The 18854-nt window shown below is 33.8% G+C and overlaps 1 protein-coding gene across 1 annotated transcript in view; it reads left to right on the top strand.

The window, feature by feature from the left end:
• Nucleotides 1–830: 830 nt before the first annotated feature.
• LOC141292438 (prolactin receptor-like) overlaps nt 831–18854 on the top strand; it is a 39688-nt gene continuing 21664 nt past the window's right edge. The window contains exon 1 of the mRNA XM_073824452.1: nt 831–1012. The gene's annotated coding sequence lies outside the window, so the exon portion shown is untranslated. The remainder of the gene's footprint in view (nt 1013–18854) is intronic.

Here is an 18854-nt window from a genome sequence, read left to right as displayed (position 1 = left end):
ATAATTTAACACAATTTTAATTATTTATTTTACTACTAATATTTTTTTAATTGATTAAAAATAAATACAAATATTTTATAGTGCGTACAATTTTAACAAATAATATATTAAACGTGGAATAAAAACATTTAAATGCAATAAATAATATAAAATATATTAAATTATATATAATACATTTAATTATCTGTATTAAACACACACACACACACACACACACACACACACACATATATATATATATATATATATATATATATATATAAATAATCAAATATATTTTCAATATTTATAATTTATTTATTTTTATTACTAATTCATAAATTTCCACTTTTGCTAAAAAAATTATTGAAAATGGTTTATAATGGTTTAATACATTAAACGTAATAAATACATTTAATTTTAATTTACTATTAAGTTTAATTTATTATTGAAATTTATATTAAATTATATAAAAGCATATTAAATTATATATGATACAGTTTATGAAATTAAACAAATACATATAAATATATATTTATATATAAAAATATTTATTTAATTGATTAACTATTTATTTATTTATTTATTATTTTATTTCGTTAACAGTTCATCAATTGTTACTTTTTATTTGAGACCCTGCAATCTTTAATCCAAGATTATTCATAAATGTATTAGAAAAACCACAGCAGAATCACAGCAGCTGCAGCACTGACTGAACGCTCAGTACCACCGGCGGATGAGATTAATAAACTGAGCTCAGAGTGGGAGGAGTTGACATGGGAGGAGCTGAGAAGTCAAGGCCACGCCCACTGACAGACAGACCGGTTAGACAGGAGATACCCATCACCCGAAGGCATTTGACTTACCTGAGAGTTCCAGGCGCGCACATCTGCTCAAGACAGCAACTAAGTTTTGCGAGTGAAGGGTTACATAAAGACGAAAAGCAGAAATCAGCCAGTTCAATGTAGTCGTCCTGCAAGCGCGATCACTAAAGTGGGATTATAGGAGCTCTTCATCGCCCTATGAACAGCAGGTAAGCACAGAAATGATACTTTTCTGCTCCTTAAGATGTCGAAGACATTGTATTGAATGCACTTATAAAATATAGCATGCATAAGTAGTCAACAAATGTTTTAAACGCACGATAGTATTTAAACGATCAGAAATATTACTACATAGGCTATAGGCCTACGTGTATACTTATACGTGTAATTAATATTATATTAATTAAGATAGATGTTTGTAGTTTTAAAAGTTTAACCTATGTATGTAGTAATGTTTTTCTAATACTTTATAAGTTTATAAGGGTGTTTCTAAAATGACGCATCAATATGAGTGAATATGAATGAACAACATCTGCACACGATTACATATTAAGTAGGCTGTATGTTACCATTGTGTGTTGCTATTATAATTCATTATAATATACTTAACAGGCACTGTGATGTAAAGTGTGACTTAAATCTCTTTGATTTTGACGTGACCATCAAGTAGCCCCACAATGGCCCAGAATCAGAGCTGGGCTTTACAGTCTAATTATATTAGCGGGTGGAAAGTGCTGATATAGGCGTTCATTATGTAATGAGCTTTGCATCGGTGTAATCCCGGGAATAAGAGGACAGAATGGCTGTGAAGTCTTACATGTTCCAATTGGTCAATGTGCGTTAACAGTTCAGTAATGGGTGACTTGTTATGTTTCAGAGTTGAAGCAACAGTAACTTTTCCCTCAATGCTCCCTCTACAGGTTAGAAGCGGAATTGTCCATTACCGCTGTCGTAAATAATTTAGCCTACCGTCGTGTCACATGCACGTTATTTGTTTGAAAGGCTATCCAGGACCGGCTTTGGAAATAACGATGTCCAGTGACAAGGTAGAGTGTGTTGTATGACTTTATAAAAGTATGAAAACCTTTTGCGAAGCCTGCCGTGAAGCAAGTCGCATTTGTAGTATCATTTGAACTACAAAACCGCGACCCGACGACCCAAACTTACATAGTGCTGTTATGGCTGATAGAGGGTCGCAAAGCGAATACGAAAGTGCCGTTTCACCCTGTTATGAGTTGATGAACCACTGACATGAGTTCGGAAACATTATTTCAAGGTAAAAAAAGTTACTTAGTGGGGCTTTGTAGGTGTCATATTTGATCCTTGCGAGCTGAACGCAGTTCAAAAAGAGGCGGAGATTCATTTAAATATTAATTAGAATATTTATAGTCTGGAATATGCAGTTGTTGACTGAATGAAATGCATTTTGTGAACTGTTCGCCTTTAGTTTAGACTCCTTTATTGTATATAATGATACTTTAGCTCTTAACTGTGATCGTGAATTCTGGTTTCGTCGTCACAATAAAAATAATCTTAATATGGTCAATAAACTGAGGTCAGACAAAGTGTACAGTACAAGCTGGAATCAAATTCTGTTTGTCTCATGTGTTTAATATGCTATCTACATGCACAAAACTAATCAAATCCAGTGCTTCTGTGCATAGCTTTGGGTATTTAATACATTGGAAGAGCTGACAATAGCTTCTTAACCTGATTGAACTGAGACTTGACACTTCCTAAGCAGCCATTCAACTGATTGTATCAATGAAAGTGTTCAACACACTTGCGTATCGCAGTGTTTATCAAGATGGCTAATCAAACTCCTAGTTTTTTGTTGGTTAGAGCCATTTTGAAGGCTTTCGTAGCGACCACCAGAATTTTAACTCATACTAAAACATACTAAAATGTGTTGAACACATACCGCAAAATCATGGGGCCTATCTAGTCATTATAAGAGCTTCTTCAGCACTGACCTATTTTCTGTTCACTTGATGAACTCATTGACTTCTGCATAATTTTATGCCTTTATTGCCTGGCATCATGTCTATGCAAGGTACAGATGCTATGTCAGAGCGATGGTGTTGTTGAATCACTGACTGTTTGCACTTCAGAATGAGTCATTTTTGGAAAGCTGTGTTTACTCAGACGTATCTCATATAGCAGTAGAAAAATTTATTAAGAAGACTGATATTTAGGTTGTTTTTCATTAAAGTGTTGCTTCTGTTGCAGTTCTTAAATCGCATACTTAATTTGCTTCAGAGATTTTCATTACGTTTTATTCTGGTCATCCAAAAATCCATTTTATGGCTATCAGTAGACTTGATATACAGTGCATATGGATTACTTTTATGATAATTTATGGACTGTTATAGAGCTTTTGTTCTCTTTAGAGCTTGACAGTTGTTACTTAAAGTATTCTCAATTTGTGTACCCGCTAGTCATTCAAGATGTTCATGTCTTTCTTTCATCAGTCGATGAGAAATTATGCTTCTTGAGGAAAACATTTCAGGAACTGTCTCCACATAATGGATTTCAATGGTGCCCCCAAGTTTGAACTTCCGAAATGCAGTTTAAATACAGCTTCAAATGGCTCTAAACAATCCCAGACGATGAAGAGGGGTCTTATCTAGCAAAACGATCTGCCATTTTGAAACAAATTGCCAATTTATATACTTTTAACCTCAAATGCATGTCTTTTTTAAGTCAGTGTGAACTCTGTTTTTTCCAGTTCAATACGGTCAATTCATTTAAGGTATGACCGAAAACGTCTCGTTTTCTTCTTATTCTGCAGCAATTTAGAATGATTTTCAAGTTTTTCTGTATTGGCCGGAAAAAAAAGTTCACGCAGACTTAGACAAAATGAGCATTTGAGATTAAATAGTATATAAATTGTTAATTTGTTTTGAAAATGACTGATCATTTTGCCAGATAAGACCCTTCTTCCTCGGTTGGGATTGTTAAGAGCCATCCGAAGCTGCATTTAAACTGCATTTTGGAAGTTCAAACTTGGGGGCACCATTGACATCCATTATATGGAGATAGTTCCTGAAATGTTTTCCTCAAGAAACATAATTTCTTATTTACTGAAGAGAGAAAGTCACAAACATCTTGGATGACAAGAGCATGAGTAAATTATCTATACATTTTGTTCTGGAAGTGGACTTCTCCTTTAAGGTGAGGAAATAAATCGTATACCATGGTAAAGAAGGTTCCATTGTAAACATTTTTGTCATTTTTACAAAAATAATGTAAAATACTATAGTAAAAACCTGTTAAGTGGTTGCTGATGGTTTAACATTGCATTATTTTACTGTAAAATACTGTCAAATGGATGATATTTGCAAGCAAAAATGAAGAATTATTAAATAATTTATGGTTTTGGCTAGAGTTGGGCAATATATTATATAATTTTACTTCATAGTACCAATATATGTCACAATAATATGGTTATTTTTGCATTAAATAGTGTCTTTATGATATTGAAAGTTTTGATACCATTGAAATTTCATAATTTTTCACCTGTTTCAATATCACAAAAACTAATTATAGCATAAGTGTAAAAAAATACTAGTAACAAGTCAATTAAAAATACTAAATAAGAAACTAATTACAAGCAATAGGACACAAAACTACAGTAGAACAAATAAATAAGAAATGCTACATACATTGTATAAAATAATCAAATGTATAAAAACATTGCATATTCTTTACTGCGTAAATTAAACATTTTTTTCTTAAATAAAGGAGTAGTTCACTTTCAGAACAAAAATTTACAGATAATGTACTCACCCCCTTGTCATCCAAGATGTTCATGTCTTTCTTTCTTCAGTCATAAAGAAATTATGTTTTTTGAGGAAAACATTTCTGGATTTCTCTCCATATAATGGACTTCTATGGTGCCCCCGAGTTTGAACTTCCAAAATGCAGATTAAATGCAGCTTCAAAGGGCTCTAAATGATCCCAGCCGAGGAAGAAGGGTCTTATCTAGCGAAACAATCAGTTATTTTCTAAAAACATTTACAATTCATATACTTTTTAATCTCTACACAGAATACACACAGAGCTAGACAAGACGAGCATTTGAGGTTAAAAAAGTATATAAATTGTCATTTTTTTTTTAAAGAAAATAACTGATCATTAAAACCCTTTTTCCCTCGGCTGTGATGGTTTAGAGCCCTTTGAAGCTGCATTTTGGAAGTTCAAACTCATGGGCACTATAGAAGTCCATAATATGGAGAAAAATCCTGAAATGTTTTTCTCAAAAAACAATTTCCTTACGACTAAAGAAAGAAAGACATGAACATCTTGGATGACAAGGGGGTGAGTACATTATCTGTACATTTTTGTTCTGAAAATGAACTACTCCTTTAACTGTGCATTCACACCGCCGCCGGCGAGAGCGTCAAAGTGGCCGGAAGTCATTCATTTTCAATGTGAGCCGGCGGCGAGAAGCGGCGAGAGCGGCGCGGCGCGTTTTGGGCGGTGTGGGCGTCGGGGAGAGTTGAAGTCAGGTAAACTTTATGGTAATAAGCTATGACGCGGCTCGGCGGCAACCAGTCGGAATGTAGAAGTTCACCGCTGAGAGGTTTCCAAAGAACGCAGTCCTGTAAATTTGGTTTCGGCCACATTAGTTCCCAAGTAAAATGGAGAAGTTAATTATTGCTGTGGCGGGTTTCCTCATAATCTACGACGTGTCGCTGTTTTTAAGTTTGCACTTAACCATGAACACAAAACCCACACTATACAAATGGCTTTTAATTGGTTTATTTCGTTAGCAAACAATTAAACTACAATTAAATTCGATGTCTTATTTTCATGTTTAAAATATTTAATGAGGTTAACTAACTTACACCCTACTTGTTGTCAGTCTGCACAAGATCGACATGCTTGTTTGCTTTGCGGCCGCTTTAAATACAAGACCAAGCGTTCGATCATCAGAGCGTCAAGGAATCTTTCTACAGCGTTGCTTGCAGGGTGGCCAGAGCGAATTTTGACGCTCTCGCCGGCGGCGGTGTGAACGCACAGTAAGGTACACCAGCGATTTAGTCAGGAGCAGTGAGAGATGTTCTCTCTTTCATTGTTTGATTAACATGAATGACAGACAGAAGGAATATTAGACTGCTGTCACTTTAAGAGCTGCCCACATCCAAAATACTGTTACATGTGTTTTCTTTCTCAGCTGTTTGCTTTCACTTAAGACCTAAATGACTGTTTATGAGGGTACTTGCAAAGACAGGCATTTGGACACATACAGGTGTGTGTATTTAACCATTCAAGGCCTATAAACTGGCAAAAATAACCCGTTCAAAACTCCCACGCTCTTTACATGTGAACGCCTCTCAGACATATAGAAAAAAGGGGTTCTTTTTCGCTACTGATTGTTTCAACAGCTTAAAATAACTTGTTTTTAAACCGTAAAGCTTTAAAACATGCAAACGATACAATTTCATGACAATGGTGCACAGCAACCTCACTCAAACGTGTAACCAGGATAGAGACGATAGTCCAAAGTCTCTTCCGCTTGACAAATTTAGACCGGTTAATCATGTCTACCAGTATATAACCCACCCCTATGGCCATGTTTTAGAGACAGGCCACTTATGAACTCATTTAGTGTGTGGTTTTCTATTTACCACCTGTATTATGATGGTTATCAGTACATTTTAAGGTAAAACGCAGATTTTGGAAGCTCAACAGCTGGCAGGTTTTTATTATAAATTTACCATAAAGTTTTTTCTTTGCAATGTGAGTCATGAAATAATGCAGACAGGTGTTCTTTTTTCTCAATTACTGTAGTTTGTGCTAATAATGGAATGTTCTTTTGCTAAGAAACAACAATTGAACATAACAACAGTGCTTTAGAAGTAGAGTTTATGTGATTGTTTAATGGACATAATGGAACGTCAGTCTGGTGTTCAGGTGTTTCAGTGCAATTTGTTGAGCTGATGTCAATAGAAGTCATTCAAAGTAAACAGCACTCACTTTGCCTCCCTGAAATTAAACATACCATTTAACATGCTGAAATGTACTCTGCGAATCTGTGTGAAACAGCCATGAAGGAATATGTGTGTCTTGCAGAAACTTGAATTCACACACATAAGTGCTGATGTACGTTTAGATTATAGTGTAAGATGTCAGAAAGCTTGTCCAACTGGTTTCACCGTTAACTTCATTGTGTTATTCTAACAACAATGTTCATTTTTATCTGTACAATTAAAGTATTTTGGGTTTTGCTTAGTATGTGCTACGTTTTTTCTTTGCTTTAGACAGCTTGATAATATAAAGCTAAATTTAGATGTATTCCTGACAGACTGATTCATAATGCCGCTCACTTACATTGAAATATCTTTTGGCTAAAAGGTTCTTCTTTACCATTTCACAGATCAAATATTAAACAGTTTGGAAACTAAGTGAACAAAGTGAACCACATTGTGGATAGGTGACTCAAACATTCTGTCAAAAAGTCATCATTTGCGGTACTTACCCTCAGGCTGTTACAAATCTGTGTGACCTTTTTCTTTTTGAAACACAAAAAAAGATATTTTCAGAAATGTCAGCATGTTTTGAACATGGACACCATTGACCTTTATTGAATAGACAAAAACAGTTCTTCACAATGTCATATTTTGTGATCTGCAGAAGAAAGAAAGGTTTGGAATGGCACGAGGCTTGGTAATGATGACAGTTATTTATTTATTAAAAATTTTGTGACTATCTATGGAAGCCCATTCCTGGAAAAGAATTATGAGACAAACTCAGAATTGTAAAGACCAAAAATTTAAATTGTGAGATAAAAACTCTTAGGCAAGAAAAAAGTTATAATTGTTTTAGTAATTATAAAAGTTTTCTTCAGAATTACAAAATATAAACTCAGAATTGTGAGAAAAAAGTTAGAATTGTGAGAAAAGTCAGAATCCTCGTAAATTCTGAGGAAAATGTGAGATATAAACTCAGAATTCTGAGTAAAAAGTGAAATATAAACTCAAAACTGTGGGAAAAAAGTCAATTGTGAGAAAAAAAGTTGCAATTATCTTTTTTAACAGTTTTGTGAGATATAAAAATCACAATTACATTTTTTTAAATCGTTTTTTCCTCACTTTTTCCTTAGTTTTGCAAGATATAAACTCAGAATTCCAACACAATTCTGAGTTTTTTCCTCAGAATTCTGAGTTTATGTCTCGCAATTCTGAAGAAAAAGGGAGATATAAACTAAGAACTGTGGCAAAGAAGTAAATTGTGAGATAAAAAGTCGCAATTACCTTTTTTTAACGTTTTTTCCTCACTTTTTTCTTTAGTTTTGCAAGATATAAATTCAGAATTCTGAGAAAAAAAAAGTCAGAATTGGGAGAAAAGTCTGAATTTTGAATTCATATCTCGCAATTCTAAAAAGTAAAAAGTGAGATATAAAGTCAGAAGTGTGAAAAAAAGGTAATTGTGAGGTAAAAGTTTTTTAACAGTTTTTCCTTCGTTTTGCAAGATATATACACTCTGATTTCTGAGAAAAAAAGTCAGAATTGTGATATATAATTCTGAGTCCTAATTCTGAATTTATATTTCACTATTTTGAGTAAAATGTGAGATATAAACTCAGAAGAGAAAAAAAGTCAATTGACAAATAACTTATTAAAATGTTTTTTTCCTCACTTTTTTTCTTTAGTTTTGCAAGATATAAACTCAGAATTCTGAGATAAAAGTCAGAATTGTGAGAAAAGTCAGATTTCTGAGTTTATATCTCGCAATTCTGAGTAAAAAATGAGATATAAACTCAGAACTGTAGGGAAAAAAGGAAATTGTGAAATAAAAAGTCGCAACTACCTTTTTTTTAAGTTTTTTGCCTCACATTTTTTCTGTAGTTTTGCAAAATATAAACAGAATTCTGAGAAAAAAAAAGTCAGAATTGGGAGAAAAGTTAGAATTTTGAGTTTATATCTAGCAATTCTGAGTAAAAAGTGAGATATAAACTCAAAACTGTGTGAAAAAGTCAATTGTGAGATAAAAAGTCGCAATTACCTTTTTTAATGTTTTTTCGTCACTTTTTTCTTTAGCTTTGCAAGATATACACTCAGAATTGAGAAAAAAGTCAGAATTGGGAGAATTTTGAGTTTATATCTTGCAATTTTGAGTAAAAAGTGAGAGAATTTTGAGTTTGAGTTATCAACTCAGAATTGTGGGAAAAAAAAGTAAATTGTGAGATAAAAAGTTGCAATTACCTTTATTTTCTCACTTTTGAAATGTACACTCAGTAAAAACAGTAAAGAAAAGTCAAGAAAAAAGTCAATTGTGAGATAAAAAGTCGCAGTTACCTTTTTTAAAAATATTTTTTCTCTCACTTTTTCCTCAGAATTGCGAGATATAACCTCAAAATTCTGACTTTTCTCACAGTTGTGACATTTTCCCCAAAATTCTGAGTTTGTATCTTGCAATTTTGAGCAAAAAGTGAAATATAAACTAAAAGATGTGGGGGGAAAAGAAAATTGTGATATAAAAATCACAATTACATTTTTTTAAATCGTTTTCCTCACTTTTTCCTTAGTTTTGCAAGATATAAACTCAGAATTCCAACACAATTCTGAGTTTTTTTCCTCAGAATTCTGAGTTTATATCTCGCAATTCTGAAGAAAAAGGGAGATATAAACTAAGAACTGTGGCAAAGAAGTAAATTGTGAGATAAAAAGTCGCAATTACCTTTTTTCAACCTTTTTCTCTCACTTTTTCCTCAGAAATGCGAGGTATAAACTTTTTTCTCAAAATTCTGAGTTTATATCTTGCAATTCTGAGGAAGATATGAGAAAAACTCAAAACTGTTGGAAAAAAGTGAATTGTGATATAAAAAGTCGCAATTATCTTTTTTTTTTAACCATTTTCCCCTCACTTTTTCCTCAGAATTGCGAGATATAAACTCTAAATTCTGAGAAAAAAAGTCAGAATTGTGAGAAAAGTCAGAATTCTGAGTTTATATCTCACAATTCTGAGGAAAAAGTGAGATACCTGTGAGGAAAAAAATAAAATGTGAGATAAAAAGTCACAATTACCTTTTTTATTTTGTATTCCATAGTGTAAAAAACAAGCTTCCATAACTATCCCTTTAAGAAAAAGGCCATTTATTGCTGTATTTTTGTAAACCAAGTACTTAATCAAGTGTGTCATTGGTAACTCATCACGAGTTTCCATCTTCAGCGTGATCTGATTATACCTGAATGACGACAGACTGCTTTAGAGATTTGTGTTAATTAGTCTTACGCAGTTATCGCCACCCACCTGAATGATTAGATATTTGTCCCCAAAAACACACATCCACCCGTCAACAGTGTAATGATCCTAATCCCTAACGTTAGTCTGGATTTGGCTCATGGCCTATCACCTTTCAGGTCACCCACCAATGCAACACTACACCTCTGAGGAGGCGGCGGGTTGGATCTGGCTCGCGCTGGATGGTTATGTATTGTGCAACTGCTGCAGAGTTTCGCTGCGGGGGCTGGAAAACAGTATTTGGAAGAACAACACACTACAGACTCACAAATGTCTGACAAAAGTAAACTGTCAGGGAGAAAAGTGTTAATCGACCGTGAAAGTTTCTATTCGAGAGCATCTTTGAGAGTTGTTTCCTGCTATGGTTTTCTACTGAATTCTGGATAATATCTAAACAGATGGCCCCATTCTAGGAAATCTGAAATTGTGTTTCTTAGAGAGACTTTTGGCATGTGACAACATGCCCTATATACAGTACACTCGAAAAAGGGTGTAGAAACACAAAACTAGTCTTAAGTAGCATGGGTATATAATAGCCAAAAATACATTGTATGGGTCAACATTATTGATTTATGCCACAGATCATTTGGATATTAAGTAAAGATCATGTTCAAAGAAGATATTTTGTAAATTTCTTACTGTAAATATATCAAAATGTATTTTTTGATTAGTAATATGCATTGCGAAGAACTTCATTTGGACAACTTTAAAGGCGATTCTTAATATTTAGATTTTTTGCACCCTCAGATTCCAGATTTTTCAAATACTTGCATCTCAGCCAAATATTGTCCTATCCTAACAAACCGTACACCAATGGAAAGCTTATTTATAAGCTAAATCAATCCAAATATTTTGTGGTCCTGGGTCACAATTATTTACGAAGAAATGGTGAAATAAATAAAGTAGAAAGACTGAAATAGTATGTTCTTCCAATAGACTTTATTTATTTAACTTTAAAAAAATCTTTTTTTACAGTGTAAAACCCAAACCTATTAAGGTTTGTCACAGAATAAAATAAACAAATAAATAAAAAAGTAAAAAAATAAAATGTCAGATTTGTGAGATACAAACTAGCAATTGCAAGAAAAAAGTCAGAAATAATAGTTGAACTTTAAGTTTTTAATAAAAAAAAGAGATTTTTTTCCCTCTTACTTTATCTTTTCTGTCTACAGTACAATATTGTTGTCTTGCTTTTAATACCCATAGAAATTGACACATGATAGGGTTTAATCGCATATAACTGGATTTTCTGAAGCAAGCATAGAATTATGTTCTCTCCTCATAATAAGGGCTGTAATGTACTCCTGCTGGCATACGATGATTCATAACCTTGGCATTTTTTTCTGCCAAGAGGTCTAGGGTGGAAGTGAAAATGCATTTTATTTTATTTTGTTGCCATGACTACCAGACCCATGCTATCTTTTTGACTGAACAACTGTTATATCGTCTTGAGTGATAGGTTAATTGGTAAAAATAGCCATCCTAATTGGAAAATTGTACTTGCCGTCTCTAGTTGATGTGTGCTGAAATAACCCACATAACCTCACTGCTCCATACTCAAACTATGACAGACATGCACCCAACAAAACATTTGCCCTTCATTTATATTCATTATTTGTGGTTAGTAAAATCAGATTTGAGCCATTTTGGAAGTCAACATTCTTTATTTGCTTAATCCATATTTTTTTAAACTCTCTTATGCTACAAAAATATGGTAAAAACAGAAATAAAATGAAATAGTTTTACAATTTCAAATAAACCTTTTTAATTTGAATATATTTTAAAATGTATTTCATTCCTGTGATGCAAACCTGAATTTTCTCCAGTCTTCAGTGTCACATGACCCTTCAGAAATCTTTCTAATATACTGATTTATTGCTCAAGAACCTTTACGTATCATCAGTGTTGAAAACAGTTTTGCTGCCTAATATTTTAGAGGCAGCTGTGAAAACAATACATTAGTTCCAATTCACAGAACCTCCTGTAGGTAAAATGATTGAGCAAAATTAAGTCAGGTAATCCTCCTAGATCTTCTCATAGCTTTAACCTGAGAACATTATTTCCTAATGCCAGCAAGACCTCTCAGAGCTCTATCTATAGCATTATTGTGGCAAGAAATGGCAAAGAAAAGTCCAGGGTGAGCGAGAGAGCGAGTTGCTAGATAATCTTCAGATACGTGCTGACTTGTCGACAAGCCCCGGCTTGCTGCCGTTCACCCGGCTTGCTGCCTTTCACCCGGCTTAGCAGCTTACCCCCCTTTGGAAGTTACGTAAGATAGCTGTAAACAGTAGGAAGGCAATCTTCTAATGCCAATTATCAGATCAAAAGGAACATTCTTAAAATCAAAGCGCCAAAGAGTGGATAATGCCATCAGGAACGCACAATAAACAAATGGCTACTGTACTGCTAGATGGAGATGATTTTAAAGGAATAGTTCAGCCAAAAATGAAATTCTGTCATTGATTACTCACCAGAATGTCATTCCAAAACCGTAAGACCTACGTTCGTCTTCATAACACAAATTAGGATATTTTTGATGAAATCTGAGAGTTTTCTGTTCCTGCATAGACAGCAATGCAACGGACACGTTCAAGGCCCTGAAAGGTAGTAAAGACATCATTAAAACAGTCCATGTGTATCCATGAGAATACTTTTTGTGTGCAAAAAGTACACTTCAATGTGCGCTCAGTCTTCAATGTCCAAAGGGGTTGATATGATTCTTTAGGGTCTTAATAAAAAGTCAATAACATAGTTCGGTTAAAATTTCTCAGTGGTAGTCTTTTTACCTTCAGCTCTTTTTAGAGCAAGCTATTCTGTTGCATGTTCCTTAAAATGCTAATGAGCCCCTCTCTGTCATTGGATGACGAGCCATAATGTTTACTTAGCTGCGAAACTTGCTAACCAACACATTATTAAGAAAGGTCACTTGCAAAGATGCATAAAAAAACCCTTATACTCAAGTCTGCTGTGGGTGAAGCTGCATCCCATGATTATTCATGATTCAAACGAACATAGACACATATGTAGATCGGATTTGCGCTTTCCTTTCAAAAAACAAAAGTAACGTTAATCCTCTGCGTCTTCATTGGCTCAGATGTTGTGTGTAAGTGATGACTGCTATGTTCATTATTACATCCAACAACAGAACACCTCAATAACTTAATCTGAGACATTCTTGTCTTCCTATGCACCTGAGAAGACACAATGGCTATCAGAGTCGGACTGTTTTAGCTTGGTGAGGGCGGGTCTAAGGTAAGGCGCTCATGTCAATCAACTATTATGGGAGCGACCTCTGATGGTTTGTCGTCACACCGACAAGAAGCTGAGAATGACCTGATTTTAAAAAGGGAATATTACTTTTAAAGAGTAAAAAAAAATACCTCTGGGTGGATTTGTATCTTTGTAGGGTGGTTGTGTACACAAATTGCCAACACACATTAATGTTCAAACAATATGTAAAAGTGAGTTTTGCATCTGCTGACCCTTTTAATACCTTACTTTCGCGGCCTTGAACATGTCAGTTGTGTTGCTGTCTATGCAGGGCCAGAAAGCTCTTTGATTTCATCAAAAATAACTTAATTTTTGTTTAGAAGATGATGGAATGACATGAGGATGAATAATTATACAGAATTTAAATTTTTGGGTGAACTATCCCTTTAAAGTTTATTTACTCTTACTACAAGCCATTTGGATTTAAAGATTGTCCGTGAGTTTTCCGCAACAGTTCAGAGTGCAGCATTTGATTGTCAGAAGACAAGCATTTAATGAATTCACACTAGTCATTAAATCAATGCAAGATTACTTCTGGGTTGTTACCTTTAAAAAGGTCTTGCTTAAGGTCACATCTGCTTAATTTCTTATGCATAAATCCACTGAAATAGCTTTAAGAACAATGATTATTTTCTTTTTGGTTAATGTAAACAATAATGCCAGTATATACACGTCATAGATAGTCAGATGCCTGTTTGTGCAACGGTGTCTCATTACCTGATTAAACTCGAACCAGGATTTTGTTTTCAAGATTATAGGGTCAGCAGTTCCCACACCTTTATAGCTTTGCTGATTGATTGACAATTAAGGTTAATTCACAACAGACCAATTAGAGTACAGTTAAGGGGCAGCTTAAGTTCTTGTATTTTTCTGTGTCAGTTCATTGTTTATTAAATATGAAAATGTATAATAAAACTATATAGACATAAAAATGAAAACTTTCTTCCATATGTGTTCAGATATCTATGGAAGCCTGTTTCTGCCACTGAATAAAAAATAAGAAAAGCTAACGGTAACATTTTATCTAACAATTCTGACATTTTTCCTCAATTATTTCATAATACAATCTCACAATTGTGTGTTATAAAGTCAGAATTATAAACTTGCAAATGCAAGATATAAAGTTAAAATTCTGACATTTTTCTCAAAATTGCGAGTTTAAGTCGTATACATCATGCAATTCTAACAAAAAAGTCAGAATTCTCACTTTATTTCTCAAAATTGCAAGTTTATATCTCGCAATTCTGACTTTATAACTCGCAATTTCAAGTTTATATCACGCAATTCTGATTTTAGAAGTAGAAATTGAGTTTATGTCTAAAAAAAAAGTCAGAATTGCGTCTCAGAATTCTGAGAAAAAAGACAGAATTGTAACATAAAAAGTCGCTTTTTTCTTTTTTTATTCAATATTTTCTTTTTTTATTCAATTCCGTAGATACCTGTTTGAAACCTGCAAGTTCAATGAACATTTGTTTAAAAAAAGCAAGTTTTCAAACTTTCTATAGTAAAATAAATCTTTTTAGTCTTCATGGTCTTGATGTTTTGGGCCACTGTTATTCTGCTGCCCTTGGTACTGAATGGTATTTAATGTTGATCAGAACATGAGAAGAAATGAGACAGATGCGATTCACTTCATCTGACTCTAGAGATCAGACAGGTTAAAGAGTGTTCTCATGAAGTGAAGAGTTTGTTTTTTCTTCCTTTTTTCCATGAAATGGGTAGTTTTTCAAATCATGGCGAAGTAAAGTCTACCCTGGATACTTTGGATGCTTTGGCTTTCACAGATAGTTTTGGCCTATTGACAGATGACAAAAGGAAGTCGTAGATGTGAGAGGAACAGCCTGAAACTAGAGCGCTGCTGTAGGGCGACTGACAGACGCAGTGGGTGGTGACAGGCCTCTGAGAGATGTTTAATTTAAAATAAAACAGGATGTGAATATTAAAAAGTGAGCAGAAAGGGAGAATGGTGTTCAAGGAGAACATATTTTGGGTGCTCTACTTAGTGTCTTTCTTACGTGAAATACAAAAATGTATATTTTAAAAATGTCTTAGTTTTTTTTTTTTTTATAAAAGTCAAAGAGGCCAGTGTTGTTTAGGACCCCCACTGACTTGATGGAACTAATATGAGGTATGAAAAATATATAATTTTGTGTTTTTAAAGGTGAACGCAGAGTGTCTCAGGGAAATGCAACAGTTTTGTTAAAGAATGCAAATATTTCATAAGAAATCTTAATGTTTCTCTTGTGAATACAATACTTAAATGCAGAGTCTCTTGAGGAAACACATATTTTGCGAGAGAAAGATTCTCGAGGGAACACAAATGTTTCGCCAGAGAATGCAAAGTTTCTTGGGGAACGCAAATGTTGTGCAAGAGAACACAAAGCTTCTTGGGGAAACAAATATTTTTTGAGAAAAACCTAAGTTCTTGGGGAAATGCAAATGTTTTGTGAGAATAAGCAAAATTTCTTGGGGAAACGCAAATGTCTGTTGGGGAAATCAAAATGTTTTGTGGGAGAACGCAAAGTTTCTTGGGGAAACGCAAATGTTTTGCAAGAAAACGCGAAGTTTCTTGGGGAAATGCAAATGTTTCACAAGAGAACACAAAGTTTCTTGGGGAAATGCAAATGTTTCTTGGGGAAATGCAAATGTTTTGTGAGAAAAAGCAAAGTTTCTTGGGGAAACAAATATTTTGTGAGAAAAAGCAAAGTTTATTGGGAAAATGCAAATGTTTCTTGGGGAAATGCAAATGTTTCTTGGGGAAATGCAAATGTTTTGTGAGAAAAAGCAAAGTTTCTTGGGAAAATGCAAATGTTTCTTGGGGAAATGCAAACGTTTTGTGAGAAAAAGCAAAGTTTCTTGGGGAAATGCAAATGTTTCATGAGAGAATGCAAAGTTCTTTGAGGAAACGCAAATGTTTTGCAAGTAAACGCAAAGTTTCTTGGGGAAACGCAAATGTTTTATGAGAAAATGCAAAGTTTCTTGGGGAAATGCAAATGTTTTGCCAGAAAATGCTAATTTCTTTGGCGAAACGCAAATGTTTTGTAAGAAAATTCTAAGTTCTTTGGAGAAACTCAAATGTTTTGCAGAGAGAATGTAAAGTTCTTTGGGGAAATGCAAATGTTTTGTGAGAGAATGCAGTTTTTTGGGGAAATGCAAATGTTTTGGAAGAAAATGCAAAGTTTCTTGGGGAAACACAAATGTTTTGCAAGTAAATGCTAAATTCTTTGGAGAAACTCAAATGTTTTTGCAAGAGAACGCAAAGTTTCCTGGGCAAACGCAAATGTTTAGTGAGAAAATGCAAAGTTTCTTGGGGAACGCAGATGTTTTGCGAAAAAAAAAAAAAAGTTTCTTGGGGAAACGCAAATGTTTTATGAGAGAACCCAAATTTTCTCTGGGGAATCCAGTAGTTTTTTTAAGAAAACAAAACTGTTTCGGAAGAAAATGCAATTTTTTTCCATCATCATGTCCTCTTAGGGGCTCCAGATGCAAAAAAATTTAAATACTGTATTCCAGTCCATCCAAGCCAACATATAATTTTTCAGCAATGCATTTTTGAGTTGTAGGTTATTGAAACAATCACGATGGAAAGCAACAATACTGTGGCTTCCTTCAATCTTCATGCTTTTTGATCTCACTGAGGCTCTGGTGGGCTGCCAGCTTGTGTCATGTCAGTGTCATGCACTATTCAACTCTTCATCACGCTAGTCCAAGTCCAACACTGTTTGACCGAGTCTGTTGTGATGATATAATCCTTTACGTAATCAGATATGGAGAAAATGCCAGCTGGAGAAGATTTTTTTTTTCTTTTTTAATCTGTGATGCCACCCTGTTCACAAGGGGAAATAAAAGTTATTTTGCCCTCCCCCATCATTTTCTATCCGTCATGTTTACGTCCATCTAAATCTGCAGTCCTAATATCATGCTTTCTATGTGCTTAGTGCTTATTTTTGTCATGAGATTAATGGCTGGAGATTAAGCCGATTTCGCAAAAGGAGTCAGATGCCAAATGTATTTGCATATTATTTCCATGCTTACACTGGTAGCACTTAATATTGCGAAGCTGACAGAAACAGATATGTTTGGTCATAAAAGAGCCTGCGTGACAAAGCAAAAAATAAAAAATCGAATTGATTTGTTAGCTTGTGTTTTCATGCTACAATTAGTGTAGATTGAATTCATCCTCAAGGCTAAATGCAAATGAAAACAAATGGCTGTCAATTTAGTTTCCAGAGAACTGTCTTGCTAGTACGAGTCTTATTGTCCTCTGACAGTTTAAGTTTCTGTGTGTTACACAGAGGTCAAAAGTGCAAAGGTCATGACCTCATCCATCCAGATTTATTAGTATAAACATTAATTGAAAAGATGTGAAATTAAATAAAGCTTTACAGAGCTCAGTTACATGCACAAGGAAACATTAGGGTTTTTTTCAAGTTGATTTGAAGTTGTTAAGTTATGAGTAGTTTTTTCAGATAAAATTAGTGTAAATTTAGTATTTTTACAGATTTTTTGGCATCATCACTATTGCTTATTTTTTACTTAAAACCTTGGACTATAACTAAGTCTGAACATTGGGACTAAAGCACATGAATTAGTGCTTTAATTGTGTAATTTCTTAAAGAGAAGTGTGCTATATCTTTCTAAGTGATTTGTTTGGGCAATCACCCAAATGCTTTTCATTTGTCAAAACACTTCCTTTTATTCAAATCCCTCTAATGTACTCTTGGCTCTGTAACGATAATATTAGTGCCAAAAAGATCATGTTCACCTTTTGTGCTCTGATTATTTTTTTGGTCCTGTAGACTTCTTCTCATGTTTAAGTGAACAATTTTTTTAAACAAAACAAAAGAAAGAGTAAAATGATGAACACAAAAAAACAAATTGTATATACAATTCTATTAAAATAGTTAAAAACTGCATATACTGTATAACAGTTTAGTAGCATATTAAAGTTGATATTGTCAATTTATAATGTAATACAGTATGTGACCCTGGACCACAATACCAGCCGTAAGTTGCACGGATATATTTTTAGCAATAGCAAAAAAAAAAAAAATTTGATTAGTAATATGCATTGCTAAGAACTTCTTTTGGACAACTTTAAAGGCGGTTTTCTCAATATTTTGATTATTTTGCACCCTCAGATTCCAGATTTTCAAATAGTTGTATCTCGGACAAATATTGTCCTATCCTAACAAAACATACAGGTGCATCTCAAATTCGAATTTCATGGAAAAGTTCATTTATTTCAGTAATTCAACTCAAATTGTAAAACTTGTGTATTAAATAAATTCACTGCACACAGACTGAAGTAATTCAAGTCTTTGTTTTTTTTTTGTTAACTTAAACTACTTCAGTCTGTGTGCATTGAATTTATTTAATACACAAGTTTTCAACAACTTTTCCACAACATTCTAATTTATTGAGATGCACCTGTACATCAGTGGAAAGCTTATTTATCAGCTTTCAGATGACATATAAATTTAAATTTCAAAAAATTGTGACTGGTTTTGTGGTCCACAGTCACATTATATA

The sequence above is a fragment of the Garra rufa genome, chromosome 19 (genome assembly GCF_049309525.1).
Source record: "Garra rufa chromosome 19, GarRuf1.0, whole genome shotgun sequence".
Taxonomy (NCBI): domain Eukaryota; kingdom Metazoa; phylum Chordata; class Actinopteri; order Cypriniformes; family Cyprinidae; genus Garra; species Garra rufa.
This window is presented reverse-complemented; position numbering and strand designations above follow the sequence as displayed.